Source organism: Eschrichtius robustus, chromosome 5 (genome assembly GCF_028021215.1).
Source record: "Eschrichtius robustus isolate mEscRob2 chromosome 5, mEscRob2.pri, whole genome shotgun sequence".
NCBI classification, from domain to species: Eukaryota; Metazoa; Chordata; class Mammalia; order Artiodactyla; family Eschrichtiidae; genus Eschrichtius; species Eschrichtius robustus.
The window spans coordinates 5,702,725-5,720,031 of NC_090828.1; the positions used below are offsets into that span (position 1 = coordinate 5,702,725).

Below are 17,307 nucleotides of genomic sequence, written 5' to 3' on the forward strand. Positions count from 1 at the left end.
CACAGCATAAAGGTGCTATGTAAGAACGCCAGACAAGGACCCAAAAGAGAGGGGATATGTAAACACAGTTTGCTAGCAAAGTGGGATTACATATTTTTTTACTACTCCTATTATCAAGGATAATGTTAGCTTCGTTAAGGAGAGCATGTATGCCTTCTCCGCAGACAGGCAATGTTCACATTAGTTTGATACGGGCACTATTTGCCACCAGTGAAAAGAACTATTTCCGAAGTTTCTGAGTATCCTTGTAATTCAAAGGAAGATAAGAGAGTCACGGTGCAGGCATCCTCAAATGCAGGATGTGAGAAAGAGTCGGTATAACATTAAAAACAAGATGCCGGTGTCTAAGACGGGCTCACAGGGGCGAGAAGTGGGCGGCGTGTCGCAGCGCTGATCTGACGGGTGCTCGTGAACGAATACCCTCCAGGGCCACGTCTGGTTTTGTGTCATTTTCAATGCACTTAATCCTCCCACTCCAATAGCCCACGGATCCACAATGGGACAGCTGCACGTAAGGCCTGGCATTCATGTTTTGGGTAAATAACCCCCTCGGTTAATATCCAGGCATAAGGACCACATAAAACTGTTTACTCCCTGGTATATTCCGATACTCACTGTGTCCATGGACACAATAACTACCCTCTCGGTTTCAGTTTCATCATCGGTAAGATGTGAACAATGCCACCTGCCCCGCTGCGTTTTGGGAGGATCTCATGGGTAAGTGAGAGGACCTGGTATACTGACTGCCTGTAGGTGTTTTACAAATATTAGCCGCCATTTCTCGTCTTTCTCCCCAAAACATGTTAAATTTACAGTTTACTTTGTCTTGTTAAAGACAACGGAGGGGGTTGCGGTTGGGCGGGAGATGACGGCCCCAGACCTGTCCCCCAATTTTCACACCCAAACCACTGTTATTTCTGTTCACTCCCTTCCAGCCCTGTGTGCAAGCTCTACAGAGCGGCCTATCTGCAATTCCCAGCAGTAAAACCTGAAGGCAAAGGACAAACAACCTGACATATTCAAAGTCACACATGCTCAAGTTTTCCCCTTAATGCCTAATTTACAATCATCTGCTAAGCCGCAAATCGGCACTTTGTCCTGAATGCCTTACTCACCTGTTACTCTCAGGCTGCCAACACCGGATCCCCAAGGGAATCACTGCTATTCTTTCCATTTTCCTGCTCATCAAAATAACCCTGCTTCTTTCCAGAATAATAATGACCCTCAATTTAGCAAGCAGCCAACTTCTTGACAATTTCACTAATGACAAAAAAAGCGGTGTTTATGACATCATTTTCCAGCTTTCAGTTCTGTCCCTTTTAACCTTGATAAAGTCACGGCTTTACCCTGAGCAAGTTGAGGACAGCTGGTTGTCTGACTGGAGCAGAAGATTGGACTGAAGTTTTTCCACAGAAGTAGACACAGGATTAGCCAGGTTAATGTGGGTTAAACACAGAAATCCTCCAGAAGGCCAGCAAAGCTCCAACTCTGCAGCGACCAACCCAAGTGGGGTAGAGAAGGGGGAATGTCAGGAGGGGAATGACTGCCCGGCCTGGTGAGTTTCGCAACCTGACAAGGAAAACCAGGACTCGCCCTGCCTGTGCCCCCGAGCCGTGTCCTGGGGGGACAGCCACGCTCAGAGACCGCCAGGGACTCAACTGACCAGGGCGAGGTGCTCTGATCTGTCTCACTGGGTCCCTCCGATGTTGTTTTATCTGGAAAATCTCCACACCTTCATCAGTACCTTTTCCTTTCTGGAATATAAGATGCTGGGACTCTTTTAACGACCCGACAGTTGGCTCAGTTTCTAAGTGTCATTTTGGGTAAGAAGCGTAACTCTTAAAACTGAACAAGGTGGTCATTTAATCAATCGGATGATTCTATGAGACTCTCACAACAGGTCAGGAGGGAGAGGGGCCCCATGTGGGTCGCAGAGTAGGGCGCCAGGAGCCCCAGGAGGGGAACCCAAGGCGGCTGCGGGGCGTCAGGGCTGTGAGAGGGAGGCACGGTCATCCTCTCACCTCCCGGGCCCCTTGCAAGTCAGGCTCACACGTGTGATCGTCTCCTGGTGGCCTGAGATAAAAGTTCAAAGCTGACTGAAGTGAAGCCCAGAAGGACCTGCCCTTCCAGCCACCTGCCACCTGCCTCTTGCATCCCCACCAGGTGCTCCCAGAAGGCCGGCACCCCTATCGGTTCCTGGCACTCACTCAACCACCCACCGCCCCCAAGTCCCCCCTGTAGGCACCCACCCAATTCCTTCCGGTCCCCCTACTTAATAGTAGGGCTTCTTTGGGGAGCCAGTCCCGAACCCCAGCACACCCAGGGAAACTTGACCTCCTCTCCTGGGGCACTGGTGGCCGATTCCCTGCACAGAGGCTGTCCCTGGTGGTCTCTCCATCCCCCCAATCCCCCACCCCCCATCTGGCACACACTGGATTTGGAGTGAGGGAGGGAATGAGTGAGTTCAAGTCAAACACGAGCTAACAAGTGGGGAGGGAGAGGGGCTAGGGCAACGTCCCAGAGAGCTGCAAGAGGGCACGGCTCTCAAGCCCCCCAAAACTCCATGAGGTGGACCTGGCACCCAGAACAAATAGCCAGCACGAAAGGACAGCCCGAAAAGTGCCGCCTCATCTTACACTAGTGGGCAATGACTCATGGATACCTCAGATCCAAGACAGAGGAGGCAGCCAGGCCCCCTGCAAAACCACACTCAGGACACAGGCCAACAAATATTCTGCCCATAACTCAGCTTCCCTCTCCTGCCAGAATGCAGAAGTCCTGTGACACCAGACCACAGCTAGAAATAAAAATTACCGCCTTACCATCAGTGGAAGGTATTAAGTACTTTCTCCTCTTAATGAACCCGAAGGTCTCAAAAATGAAGTCTGTGCCATCACCGTGTGCCAGATCAAACTGCAGCTCATCAAGGGATGCATCTCCACGAATCACTCAACACCCATAGTGACAGGACCCTGGGGAGCTTGAAGTGACAGTTCTTGAAGCTGAATGCATGGAAATCACATTCGTCCCCTTCTGGGAAGGAGTGAGCCCTGAAGACGTCCACCAGAAACATCTCCTAGGTTTTAGGACACACGGTTTCCCCCATATGTTACTGTTTCTGAAACTGGCATGTACATGCTCTCCCTAAAATTGAGATGTGCACTTCCAACCCCTGCCCGCAAAGCTTACAAGGCAGAGAACATTAGCACTCTTGATGATCAGAAATCGATTCCCCCCAAAGGAGTCCCAGCAAGGCTAAGACTGGTCTCAAAGTTCACCAAGTCTTATTCAACAGATAGAGAAACTTTCCTGAATATCACTCTCTTTGGACGTGCTTTTCTGAGCAGCAACTATACGGTTCACCCAACTGTTAATATAGTTAAAAGTTCTTTATACATTTTAAGGATAAAAGAAAAAAAACTCATTGGAAGGAGAAACTTACATGTATTGAAAGATGTTCACTGCAGTGCTGTTTATAATTTCAAAGTCACTGGAAAGTGTCCATGAACGTGGACTTGTTAAAGAGGGTGCATCCCCGAATACATTTGACGGCAAAACTGCGGATGCAAACCTGTACTTACTGATCTGGAGATATGTCAACAATTTTCAATAAAAAGCATAATGTTCATTCAACAATGAATGACTGATTGAAGGATTACTACACGTCAGGTATCTAGTGAACTAAAAACAAGTTCCCACTCCACCATCCTGTTTTGTTTGGAAGAGTCTAGATTTACATGTGAAAATACCTGAAAGACACAAAAATGCCCAGAGCAGTTACCATGAGTGGCAGAATTCCACTGATGAAACTTTTTTCTCCTTTTGCATTTTCTAAGGTTTCTAAGATGAACATACGATTACTTGAGTAACTGAGGGGGGGGTTGGGGGGGGGACTTAAGCAGACAGGGTTTTTTTAAGAAAAGAATGAAAAATCACAACAAACTCTTTCCCTCTTCCCATAACAATTTATATATCTAGAAAGGACATATGTTGAACACAAGATGCTTCACCTCCCTCCCCCTCCCCCCAAGGTAGCTAGGGCAGGTAAGGCCTTCTTGCAAAGAGGCACAGAGGCCTCCAGCCACTGGCTGCTGGTCCCCCCAGCCTACCAGCCAGGGCCATTCTGGATCCCAGGTCTCGGACTGGGGTGCCACTTGCTGACTCCACCCCTCTCCTCACTTGTCACCTTCCAGTCGGTGAAAACTTATTTCAGCTATTTCTGTTCCCTGGCGATGCCTTGGGTACAAAAAACAGTGTTTAGGAGAACATGATGGATGGTTAGCCACTTAATTCTTGAATCACCTATGATGAATTTCAGTTGTGCAAATCGTGTTGCTTCATATTTGGTTGACGGCAAAGAAAGAGCCATTTACAGAAGACTCCAACATGGGCCTGAAATGTGACCAAAATTTGAAATTTTGGTTTCCTAATCCAGCACGTAAAGGTGAAACAGCCAAATGGCTGCCAACCGGCACAAAACCAGAATAGAGCTGTCCTCCTAAAAATGTCGTAAACACTGATTTCTGAAGTCACAAGGGGGAAAAAACCACAACTTCTGCAAGGGGATATTTGGGACGGTATGATGGGGAGGAAAAGTGAGACCCGACGAGAGTAGGCGACTGCTTTTACACCATCACTACCGCCACCACAGGCTGCCGAGTGGCCCTGGATCACATGAATTACTTATATGTGCTATCAATACACCAGCTCCAACCATTATTCCCAGTTAAATTCAAACACAGACCTTTATTTTCTACTTCTGTAAGGGACATATACAAGTATTTGACACCACTTGTCAAAACGATGATTCTTAGGGTAATTTTAAAATGCTTAAAGGTACCTGCATTTTTTCAGGTATTCCATTTACAGATGGTCCCTGACTTACATCTCTTGACTTTACGAGGGTGTGAAAGCAATATGCATTCAGTAGAAATAGTACTTCGAATTTTGAATTTTGCTCTTTTCTGGAGCTAGCGTATGTGGGTTTGATGCTTTCCCATGATGCTGGGCAGGGCAGGGAGTGATCACCAGGGCCAGGAACGGACACACTTAAAACTATTCTGCACCCAGACTACCATTCTGTTTCTCACTTTCAGTACAATATTCAATCAATTACATGAGATATTCAAAACTCGATTACCAAACGGGCTTTGTGTTCGATGACTCTGCCCAACTGTCGGCTACTCTAAGTGTCTGGAGCACGTTTAAGTTAGAGAAGGCTAAACTATGACGTTGGGTAGTTTAGGTGTAATTAAGTGCACTTGCAGCTGACGACATTTTCAGCGTACGATGGATTTATCGGGACACAACCCCATCCTAAGTTGAGGAAGAGCTGTATTTCTCTGTATCCGAAAGCTATAAAAATTAAAATCCTTTCCAAAAGGGCAACAGCATGAACGGGTAAACAAAGGCGGGAAGCCGGACTCAATGAAACAGTAAAGGGCAGAGCTGCGAGGGGGCCACTGGACAGCGTTTACAAGTCAGCTGATCATGATTCACAGAAGTTACTTCTGTCCTCTGGCGTAATTTTTAGCTGTGACGACGTCTAAGGAGACTCTCAGCGTTGCTGCTGTACGGTTACGTGGTAAGGCACCACCCTCGGTCTTCATCCTGGCTGGTCCCTCTTCGTTCACGGAATGTGCTGTCTGCGCAGCGAGGATGCAGAGATAACGATGCAGCCCAATGCCTAGCAGAGCCCCGCCTAGGCGGGCAACGGACGGGTGAGGAAGCAGCGGTCAGCTCCTGGCCTGGGCAGTCAGGAAAGGCTTCCATGAGAAGCCTCAGGGAGCTGGGACTTAGGGGCAAATGAGGCCCCCAGCCAGCCCCCAAAAGAGGCTGGTGAAAAGGCATGGGGGGCGAGGGAGTCTTCTAACCAGTTCCTCCTGATGAGAACCACTCACACCCACCTCTCTGCCTCACAGTCCGGGCCGCTCACACCCCCTCACTGGACCCTCCATCGCTCCGGGCTGGTCCTAACACCCCGTCAGCCCCCGACCAGGCCTCCGCAGTCCGGAACATCCCAAGCCCTCTGACGCAACTCTGGGTCCTTCCTGCCTTGATATCCTCAAAAGACAGTCCTTTTTCTTTTATCACTAACTCAGCAGCCTACGCCCCTTGTCCTTGGTTTTCTAGAAGCTTCCCCACTACCACAGTCACATGGTTCTAACAAGCCAAACCCAGTGGCCCCTAGACTTCCGGGTGTTACTTCTCTGATCATTCATAACCCAGAACTGTCCTGTTTGCACGGGGCTCCCAAGCCCCTTCCTCCACACCCCAGCCTTCTCCTCGGCTTCAGGGACACACGGTACACATTCTCCCACCTCCAGGTGCTTCTCTCCTCCGCCCCCTTGGCCTTCCCACCCCATCTTCATGGGGTGACTGAGAAGCATGCTCCCAGGCCCACTCCACACTCAAGTCTGCAGTGAGCTCTTCCACGATCACGGGTTCGACTCTAAGGAAGTGAGGTCCGAGCCAGCACTCTCTCACACGGGCGCCCCCTGACCAGCAGCGCGGACCCTGCGTGGGTACAACCCAAGGGTGATGTCTCCTTAAATCTGCACCTGCGGGCCTGGCTGGCCCCTTCCTGCTCCCAAACCTGCTCACAAAAATGGCTCAGAAGTTCAGTGACACTCCCCTTCCCACGCTTGCTGCCTTTCAAGGAAGCTCTTACATTTTAAATAATTTGACTGCTAATTATGACAGAGAAAAAGTAATCAGCTTACGTGAGCAACCAAGCCCAGAGTCTTAAAGAGCCCTCAGCCATGGAGTTTCTCCTTTCTTCACTTGCGTGTTCCTGGGAAGCTCCTCTAGACGCCAGCTCTCTGCTGCAACATCCGAGGTCAGCTCACCAAACTGACCCAAGGAGCCGTCTCCCCAAGGAGCGACCTCTCACTTCATCCTGACCCCTTCCTCTGCGAAGACCCATCTCCGTTCCAGACCAGCAGAAGCAACCAAGGCAAAACAATGTCGACCGCCACCATGGAGGGCCACTGGAGTCAGACTGGCAACTGGGAAAATGTGGGCCCTTCCTCCACTCCGAGGCTTCTGCTGGAAAACCTTCCCTCACCCCACACGGAAAACGTTCAACTCCTTGGCCTCAAATACAGGGTCTGCCATGCCTAATCCCGAACCACACCTCTAATTTTCTTCTTACACATATTCCCTACATCAGTGGAGTTCAACCCCGGATACGCACAGAATGCCGATTCCACTGGGCAGCTTTTAAAATCCCCCAGGTGATTTTAATGCGGAGTCTGAGTTTTGAAGCACTCTACTCTTGCTGGCCAAACTAGGCTACTCAAGGACATCCAAATCCCCTCAGTACATACAGCTCCTGGCAGCCGTGGTCCAAGCAGAAGCCAGGCAACCATTTCATCCATTCTACAAGGGGGGCTGTGCTGGTGAGCTCAGTGCAATGAAAGGCAAGCTGCAGCCCACTCTTGTTGGCTATACAGATTGTCAAATACTTAGTAATATTGCCAGACCCAACTGGCAGCTTGAAATCAGCCATGGTGGGAGGATTTACACCAGGGCAGTTGACAGATGCTACCATCAAGACGCTTTGTTTTTTTTCCTGGGAGCAGGTTGACCAGCACACTTCGGACTCAGGGACCTGCAACATGGAAAAAGCCAGGAAAGGGAACATGTGAATTCCTTCCAGGCCTACAGAGCTTAGGCGGCTTCCTTGTTTCACAAGAACAGGGCAGGGTTTTCCTCAATAAAGCAGACTGGGAGAACAGGGAAGGGGAGAGAGATGAGAGGGAGATTTAGTAAGAACATGGAACCACAGAAATCCTTTCACGGAGAGGATTCTTTTCAATCTGTTCAGAAGAGTCGGGCTACCAGGCATCAGCTCTGAGAGTTCCCCAAAGACGAGCTTTGATGGAGCAGATAAGAATAATCTCATTAGCATATCCTTTATTTGATTGTAAAGTGGAAGGTGGACCCTCATCTTACATTTACTTAACAGCCTTCCCATAATCTTAAACTTATTTTAGTGACCTCATCTGCCCAGAATACCCTCTTTTCATGGTACAAGGACAAACTTCAGAGCCGATTCTGTCTGAGTTGTCCCACCTTCAAAATCGCAATCTTCCAAATACATCAAACTTTACCTTGCAGACCGGGCGCAAGGGCACGGCTCTCGGGGAGCAAAGGTGCAAACGGGTTGCTTTCCATTTAGACTACGAAAATTCTTACGGTTTTAAAGACTTCATCACCTTTTTTTGGTCATTGTGTAAGGGAGGCAGGCACTCTGCTATCTCCATGCCTGTGTCTTCACGCTCCCGAAGGTGTGACCTGTTTCTATCGTTCTGGCACACTGGGAGCTGTGAAGAAGAGCTCTGGGCCCAGGCAGGTCCAGGTTCAAATCAAGCACTTACTGGGACGATTAGATTGGAGCAACTACCTCAATTCTAGCTTCCCTGTAAAATGGAACCCCTCGCTGTTTTTGCGAGGATGAAAGTGTGCACCCCGGACCTAGCCTATCACAAACCCTCAGCAAGCTATGCCCGTTAAAAAACACCCCGAATCTCGACCTAAATTAGTTGAACTCAGGACACCATTCTACTCCCACAAGTCCATATTTTCTTATCGAAGGTTTGGGAAGCTATTTTTTTACACCTGGTGGATGGGAAGCAGTGAGGCACGATAAGGAATTTCACCCTTCCTAGAAACACATCACACACCCTGTTTCTAAAATACCTTCGGCGTTCTCTTGCTTTCTAAAGGCTGAACATCGCGACATCCTTTCCCCTGAGACACTGGTCCTCATGGCATCAGACGTGCGGTCCAATAACACACGATGCCCTCGGGGCCCACGGAGAAGCAGGCTCGGGCTCCCCGAAGACCCTGAGTAAGTAGCTGGATGGTTCCGTTGTGTGTGAGGGCTGGCTGAACTGTTTTTTTGTTAACTCTCCAGGGCGTGATGGGAGAACATGGGGCTTCTATTGTGCAAACAGCTGGGGAGGCGGGAGACCCAGCTCGCTGGAAGCTGAGTGCGACACTGGATGGCCCCCGGGCTCCCCTCCTGGCCACGCAGTCATGGCAAAGTCTACTTACCTGCACGGTGACCCTTCCCAGTTCCTGGTTATCAGGCAGTGACCTCAGGGCAAAGAAGTCCTAGCGCCCATCTTCAGGGCCTTAGGAAATATCCCAGGGGCCTGAAATCCAATTCTCAGAAGAAAAACTGCAACGTGGCCCAATGCGGGTGTCGAATCTGAAAATAACAAAGCTAAGGGAAACCCACGTGGATGGAGCAAGGCCCACTGGCTGAACAACGGCTTCTCCTCAGTTGAGCATCCGGCAAGCGCAAGGCTGGTTCCTCAAACACGGAGCCATGGAGGTTTGCCCCGAGCTGGGGGTGAGGTCAGCCAGGGCCCAACACAGCAGTTAACTCCTAACCTTGTCTGGGCCAAGGGCTCCCCTTAAGAAGCTGAGGGAAGCCAGCTGGCCTCCTCCCCGGGAAGAAGGAAGCGCACACACCCTCCCACACTTCGCAGGCCCGGGTGCCAGGATTTAAACTCAGGAGTGGTCTCCCAGGACCCAGGGCGCAAACCCCCCACTTACGTTAGCAAATCTTATTATCACACTAGAACCATTAGAATAAGAAAAAGGTCTGTTGAAGCAGCCGGCAGGAAAACAATTCCAGGCTACTGGGCAACCAGAACTCCAGTTAGCAAACAGCAGTAGAGAAGAAAATCCAGGAAGGCTCTCCCTTTCCTCCCTACGTGGAGAAAATTCGGGGCACAGTACTAAGAGCCGATGAGCCCCGGAAGGACACTTATAAGCAACTTGTCCAGACCACTTTCTGGGTCCCCCCTGTGTCTGGGCTGTGGTCAGCTACTAGACATTGGGCAGAACAAAGTGCTGGTGGCAGCGACAATAAAAAAAAAAAAAAAGAAACTATCAAATGACAAACTGGAGCCCTCGAGACCTGCTAAAGAAAGAGGAGCTTCCATCACCGCTGCTTTGTGCAAGGGGAACAAAAGGCAACCTGTGCGGCACCTCCCGCTTTCGGTATCAGACGTTAACAACTGATACGAGTTTCTCCCAATTGTTTAAAAAGCCCCGTAAAGCACGATGCCAGAGGCTTGGGACAACAGGAAAAAAATTAAAGCTCACAGAAGCTTCTCAGGCACCGCAGATCTGAGCTGGTCATTGTTCATTTCGTAAACAAGAGAGCCATAAAACAAATGCCTAGGAAGCCAGGGTTGTTCACAGCCTGAGCCCTTCTCCCAGAACTAACTGTTCCCTCTTGGATCAGCAGGCCTCGGCATTCTGGATGGGCGGGCATCAGGCCTGTGAACCCTGGGTCCCGTCTTAACGTCAAAGCCCCCTCACACTCTCCACATCTGCCCACGTGCAGAAAGCAGACAGGGAAGGTGGACTGGGGAGTTCTGTCTCCTTCCAAGCCCCCCATTTTCTGCGGGGCTTAGCCTGGGCCGACTGTACCGAGCAGGGAACCAAGGAACCTTCTCCGGAGCCCACCAGTCACTCCTGGCGCCCGTTTCCTGGTCAGGATGGCCAAGTAGGAGACAGACTGTTTTATTTGATGACGAAAGCAAGGGACACTCCCAGCCCCGCAAAGCACCGCCGCTGTCCACCCAAGGGTGTCAAAACGCTTTGCAAACCACCCATTAATTTTTATGGTGCCCTGAGCAGCAGATTGAGAATCATTACCTTCATTTTTTCAAGGCAAGGAACCAAAACCACAGCCAATCCAGTCTGAGCCAGTGGTCTAGCTGACTGCTGGCTTCTCTCTCCATCTCCAGCCTACAGAAGGCATGGAGAACACCGCACACTGGAAAGGGGACTCAGCCTGAGAAGGGAGCCTGGCCGGTACACCCAAACTTTGGTGCTCGGAGACAAACCCATTTAGAAGGGTGGGAAGGGGAGAGTTGCACAAAGGGACTGCTTTCATTTAGTCAAGAGAGGCTCCACTTGTAAACTTATCGATTAGATCGGCAAGCCTGTGAAATGTGAATATCAAAGAGTGTAAATACTGAGGCCGGCAGGAACTGTGGGATCAATGATGGTTTGTTTTACTGTTTATATTTCTGATTTCTACCCAGAGAATATATCGCTTTTGTGATCGGAACAAAAGTTATGCGAACTTCTTACTACTGACAAAGCACACGGTACCGATCTGCTGCACTAACTTTGAAAGAATAAGCACGGATAAAATCCAGCCCGGCGTTCCCTTTTTAAATCTCATTGACCGGTGAGGCTCCACCCGCCTCTCCTCACGCAGGAAGCCCGGCCGCCGTCCCGCTGCGCCCCCCTGGCGGCACCGCCGGCCGCCCAACACCCCGGGGAAGAGCCAGCGCGGCCTGGTCCCACCGGCTGCACGACCTGCCCCGGGCTAGGAGCCGCCGCACTCCAAGGCTGGGATCCTACAGACCACCAATCCGCACCGCGGAGCGGGCTTCCCGGGAAACACCACTCAGCAACGTGCGTCTCTGCCGGCCGTCCCCACCCGCCCGCCGCCGGCGCTGTCACCTCGCGGCTGCTCGGTCCCCGGACGGCCAACCCAGAAATCGGGGTTTTCATTTCCATCCTAAAATAAAAGGTCTCCGAAGAAGTTGAAATATGCATTGTCACCAAGTTTAACCCGGGACCGCGTGCCCTTCCCTCCTCCCCAGGGCCGCGCCAGAGGAAGCCCCGGCCCCTCCAGCCCTGGGAGCGCCCAAGCCCCCCGAGCCGAGCGCCCCGAGGACGCGTCCGGTCGCCGAGGCGGGCCACCCTTCAGGGCCGGCCTCGGGAAGCGCTAGGGCCAGGGGAGGGGGATCCCCCGGGCGCACGCGGGGGCCATGAGTGCCGCTCCGTGCCCGGAACCCCGGCTCGCCCGCCTGCGCCGGGGTGACTGGGTCCCCCAGGAGCACGAGGGGCGCGAGAGGCTTCCCGAAGCCGTCCGGCGCCAGCCGCGCCCGGGCACCCCGGAGCCCCGAACTCAGGCGGCGAGGGAACGAGCGGCTCCCGCGAGGCGTGCAAACCCGCCGAGCCCCAGCAGGCGCCGCGGGAGAGAGGCTGAGCGCGGGGCTGGAGCGGCCCGCAGGGGACGGCCCGGGGTGCAGCCTGCCTACCTGGCTCGCATTGCGTCCCACGGGTTCCTGCGGCTCTCCTCGCGGTCTGAGAGCTCTCCCGGCCGGCGGCGCGCGCGGATCCGCAGGAACCACCGCGCGGCGGCGGCAGCGGCGACGGCGAAGGGCCGGGACAGCCGAGAGTGCCCCGAGCGCTTGGCCCCCGCCTCCGCGGGCGGAGGGTGGTCCCCGCGCCGGGGCGGGGCCGCGGGGGCGGGGGCGGGGCGCGCGAGACCAAGACCAGGGAGCCGGCTGCAGGGGTGGTCTCCCGACCCGGGCGCGGTCCAGGGGGCGGGGGTTCGGAGGCGGGGCCGCGGGAGAGGGGTGGCCCTGCGCCGGCGCTGGGCCTTGGGCGGCGGGGGCAGAGTCTGAGCCGAGCCCCCTGGGGAGACTGGGGTGGGAGGAAAACCTGGAGAAGGAGGTGACGGGTCCTATCCTGGGCCTCCGGGAGTCAGGGGCGGAGTGTGGACTAGCAGGGGGCGGGGCAAGCTCAGAGGGGGCGGGGTCTAGAAGGCGGCCGAAAGGCGGGGCGGGGTGTGAATAATTAGTGGGCGAGGCTATAGTGGAGGGGCGGGGCCTATCTGAAGCTGCCGAGGGGAGGGCGGGGGTGAGGGGTGGAAAAGCAGGGGGTGGGGCCGAGCCTTTGTCGCCTGGAGGCTGGGGGAGGGGCGAGCCGCGGCGGCCGGGAGGCGGGGGTGGGATGTGGTCCGCGGGGGCGGGGCGAGGGCGGAGGGGCGTGGCCGAGCCGGGGCGCGCGGGGAGGCCGGGCGGGGGAGCGCGCGCAGGCTGGGTCTGGCGCCGCGTCTCCTTGAGCCCCGGCGGGGATCCGGCCTTGGCGTCTCCTCCTCTTCCTCCTTTAGGCGCCGGCCAGGGAGCGAGGTCCAGGCGGCCGGGCGCCCCCGGGATCGTGGTCCTTGATACCGAGCAAATCTAGAAGTGGCTGTTGCATCGCGACCTTTTGGCAGCGCTCATAAGCCCCTGGCATCTCCATCCTCCCACTCCTTCTCTGGGAGCCCCAAGCGGAGACCCCTGGGTGAGGTTTGGATCCGCAAGCTGGCGTTGACCAGGCCGCGGACGGTGGCGCCTAATTCTCAAAATCCTTCTTACAACATACTTGTCTAGGACCGTGGATAAAAAGCAGGTACGAGACTGCGGACCAGCGCCAAGTTTAAAAAGTAAGAACAAGAAAAAGGCAGTCACATCGAGAATTACAAAGAACTTCCTGCTAAGCAGATCGCAAATGGAATACATAGCGTCTAGCCATTTACACTTTCAATGGCCGGTACACCGCTGGGTCACCATCGCCTAGAACATGCCTGGCACGTAGCAGGTACTCAATAAATGCTCTGTGAATGAACGCACCACTTACTGTGTGGCAAGCACTTTCCATGGACTGGAACATTTAATCCTCAAGAAATCCCACACTTGGCTACCCTCCTTAGTCCATTTCATGCGTGAGTAGCCTGAACCTTGGAGAATTAATTTGACAGCAACAAACTGGTAGAACCAGAATTTGACCCGAGGCCACTCCAGAGGTTGGGCTCTGACCGATTCGGGGACCACCAACTACCCTACTGCAGGCCTGGAAGCCCCCTGCAACGCAGAAAGCAGAAGGAAGCACAGGTCTTCAGCGGGAGAAACGCTAACGTTTGCTGTTCCGTGGCCAGAACTAGACACTCCTTGAGTCATTCCTCACCATTACCTAGCAAAGCCAAGAGTATTACTATTCCCATTTTGTAGGTGACTTTAGACCTTATGTACTGTGTCATGATCCCTTGGGGCATGAGTCTAAATTTAAACCCACTATTTTCTGGATCCCAAGCCCTTGCAGCTCCGTTGGTCTTGGAGACCTCCCTTTACCTCAGGGATCTGGTTTTCTACCACCTCAACTTGAAGTCCGTGTTGAATTTTCAGAAGGAGACACAGGAAGATAGAGACATGGATCTGGAAGGGTGGAGACTGGTGTTCTGATTTGGGTGTCATCTATGTGTTAGGACAATTGAATTTCTGAAAATGGATACAATTAGTCCTAAAATATATGTTGCAGATTTCAAAAGGAAGCAGTCACCCTGAAAGGACAGGTAGAAAAGCCTCGGAGAGGAGGAGGGTGTCTAGGGCGTGTGAGGGCCCAGGATGTCCTTAGTGGTATAAGAACACGTTGGGAGCACTAACCTGGGAGCCAGCCTGCTGGGCTTGAATCTCTGTGACTGAGGTTCCTAAATGAGAATGAAAATTCAGTGGAGCATGTAAAGTGCGTAGCAGAGGGCCTGGCGCAGAGTAGCATTCGTTATGCTTTAGCTACAATTATTACTGCTTTTCCCAATGACTAATAGCCTTACTGTGTAAAAATGGCTGTAAAGCACTGAACAAGACAGGCCAGTAGAAAATGGACAAAGGGTATGAAAAAACAATCCCCAGAAGCACACAAATGGCCCAACGCATGGCAAAGCTCGCAGCCACGCTGAGGAAGGGAGCAAGGGCAAAACGCAAAAACAATCAAATAAGAAAGTCAAGGTCCAGTCTGGGAAAAGCTGAGTTCACTGATCAGTGAGGGAGGAAGAGATGTTAAAACGCACAAAGAACGAATTGCGGTAGAAATGCAGGGTACAGTGCAAATAAGCAAAGCGCCTGCTCCGTTCACCTGGAGGGACAAAGAGCATGTCTCATGGTGTCCACAGCTGTACCAACCCAGTACTTGGTATCGTGGTGCCATGAGCATCTTCAAACCAGCCGGCATCCTTCGAGAGGATGAGTTTATGGAAGTCAGAATGTTTAAAGAGAGTCGCGAAAAAGACATGAACAGATTCTCTTGTACTCTTACTGCCGAAGCGCTTGGATTTGAGGCAGGAATGAGCTGGAGAGACAGTGTCCCGTGGCCAGGGGTAAGTTGTCTGTGGACTGTTCGGTCCTTGGTGTTCTGGAAGGCAAGGAGGTCTCAGGAAGCTGCTGCCTGTTAACTTTATGCTTTCTCATCCCGCCAGTTTTTCCTACTTGCCCTTCCAAAGGCAAAAGAAAAGAAAAAAACATGAGCCATACATAACATTCACTGACTCAGTAAACATTTCTAGTGGAGACACATTCAGCAAAATCGATAACTTGGTTTTTTTCAGTACAGAAATAATCCATGTTTGTTTCAAAGGATTCTCAAATGATTAGAGGAGTGGCTAGGGTAACAAGTAGGCGTCGACCCCCAATTTCATACCCTTTCCCATAGTTAACAGAGTATTGTGTCCACCCAGAAACTTTTCTTAAGCATTTACATGTACGTTAGCACGTGTGTATGTATATATGGTACGTGTGTGATGTGGATGTGTGTACATATACATAATATGAATGTACACACGCACAAATAGAGTACTGAAATCAAGCTGCCTGGGGTCGAATGCCAGCCCCACCACTTAATGGCTGGGTGTTTTCTCATCTTGAGATGGGCACAATACTTGCAAGGATTAAATGGAATATTTTGTGCAGATTGCTCAGCGCAGAGCATACAGCATTTATAAATATAAGCTATTGTTATCATGTATACACACACATACTTACAAGTTATTCTCTCATTCCTGGTTTTATATCAGCTGTACATAGACATACCTCTTTGCAAGCCACCTTAGTTCCCAAGGAACTGACCACATTACCCTGAGGGAAAAGTGTTGATCAGAGAGTGCAAGAAAGTGACCTTCAGACTTCACAAAATGACTTCATCTGCCAAATTTCTCCAGGAGTGTGGGCTCCTCTATAACGGCATGTACTCAGTGTATCGGAGAAAATGCCGTTTGAGGAAGTCTCCTGTGTGTAGGAAAGTGAAAGGCACAGGAAGTTAGAGCAGGCTGGAGTGGATTTGGGCCGTCAACATGGCAGCGCTTTTATTTAAGGCAGCGGTGGTGTGAGCTTAATCCACACCAACCATCACCACCAAAGATTCATTCCTGGGGCTTCCCAAAGTACATACAGCACTGCCAGAAATAGCAGCTCAAACAAGAATAACTCCTAAGGGATATATACTGCCCTGAACTCTACCAAAGCTTGCTGATGTTGTAGCATTCTAGCCGCCTGTAAAAATATTCTTCACATTAGGAAGTAACTACTCAGAAATCTCAGGTGGGCTCTTGGTGAAAGTATCTTTCTATGCACAAGGGCATTCTCAACAAGGAAATCAAAAGAATAATGTTCTTTTGGTGAAGTGAAATCAGTAATGACCAAACGTCCACGTCATGGGGAAAAGAGAATAAAAAGATACAAAACACCGCTAAGGGAGAAAAGATGAGCGTAAGGCATAAGGTATTTTTCCAGTGGAATCTATATCATCAATGTGGCCGAATGGAATTTCAAATTGGCAGTCTGTGACTCAGAATGTGAAGGGGGGCTCTTAGGAAAACCCTGGCCTGAGAGTCCGGTGGTGGTTTGAGACAGAAGGAGAGGGACAAGCCTGTGGGTGGCACATGCTCTAAAGGAAATCACCTGAGCCAAGAGATAAGGAGACACCTGACTTAGGTAGGACAGGGGACATCAGACCCAAAGTGAAAGAAATCAGGGAGGGGCACGCCAGGCAGAGAGAACAGCATATGCGAAGACTTTGAGGTGTCGATGGAAAAAAATGGCGCAACCTAAAAGTTGAGCGTTACGTTTTATTTGGCAGGCATTCCGAGGACTTCAGGCCCAGGACACAGCATCTCAGATAACGCTAAGAAACTGTTCTGAAGAGGCGAGGGCGGTGGAGGGAGCCAGGATGTACAGGAGTTTTTGCAACAAAGATCAGGTAGTCGGAACATCAAAAGATTACTGTTAGTAAAGGAAAACCAGGTATCTCAAGTTAAGGAGTGTAGCGCTTTTTTACATATGGGAAGATGCAAGAGTCTGGGCGTACTGAAATCATTCCTTTGATATGCACCTCAGCTATCTGGGGCCAGTGTCCTGTGCTCTCTTATCCTGAGTCTCCTCGGGTGCACCATGCGTGGGGTGGGTGGCTGCAGCCTGATGATTCGATGGGGGGGGGGGCATCCTGCCTCCATTCAGAGTTCCCTTGGGGCTCACCATCAGGGCAGCTTTAATGTGATGGCTTGATGGCTGCAACGTCCTTTGTTTACTGATACGGCAGGCAATAGAAACAAGCTGCTCACTGGGTGTCGTGCCAGGTGGGATGTGTGACCCCAGGGACGCTGTGGCTGGACAGACAGGCTAGCTCCAACCCTGGGGTGTCCTGCACAGCGCAGAACCCCAATTGCATAAG

At 51.7% G+C, this 17,307-nt stretch overlaps 1 protein-coding gene across 3 annotated transcripts in view; it reads right to left on the reverse strand.

The window, feature by feature from the left end:
* SH3BP4 (SH3 domain binding protein 4) overlaps positions 1 to 12,248 on the reverse strand; it is a 91,209-nt gene extending 78,961 nt beyond the window's left edge. For 2 of the 3 annotated variants that reach the window (XM_068544183.1, XM_068544184.1), the window contains exon 1: positions 12,084 to 12,246. The gene's annotated coding sequence lies outside the window, so the exon portion shown is untranslated. Of the gene's footprint in view, positions 1 to 12,083 lie in introns of all 3 variants that reach the window. The other variant, XM_068544186.1, reaches the window with a different exon arrangement.
* Positions 12,249 to 17,307: the final 5,059 nt, after the last annotated feature.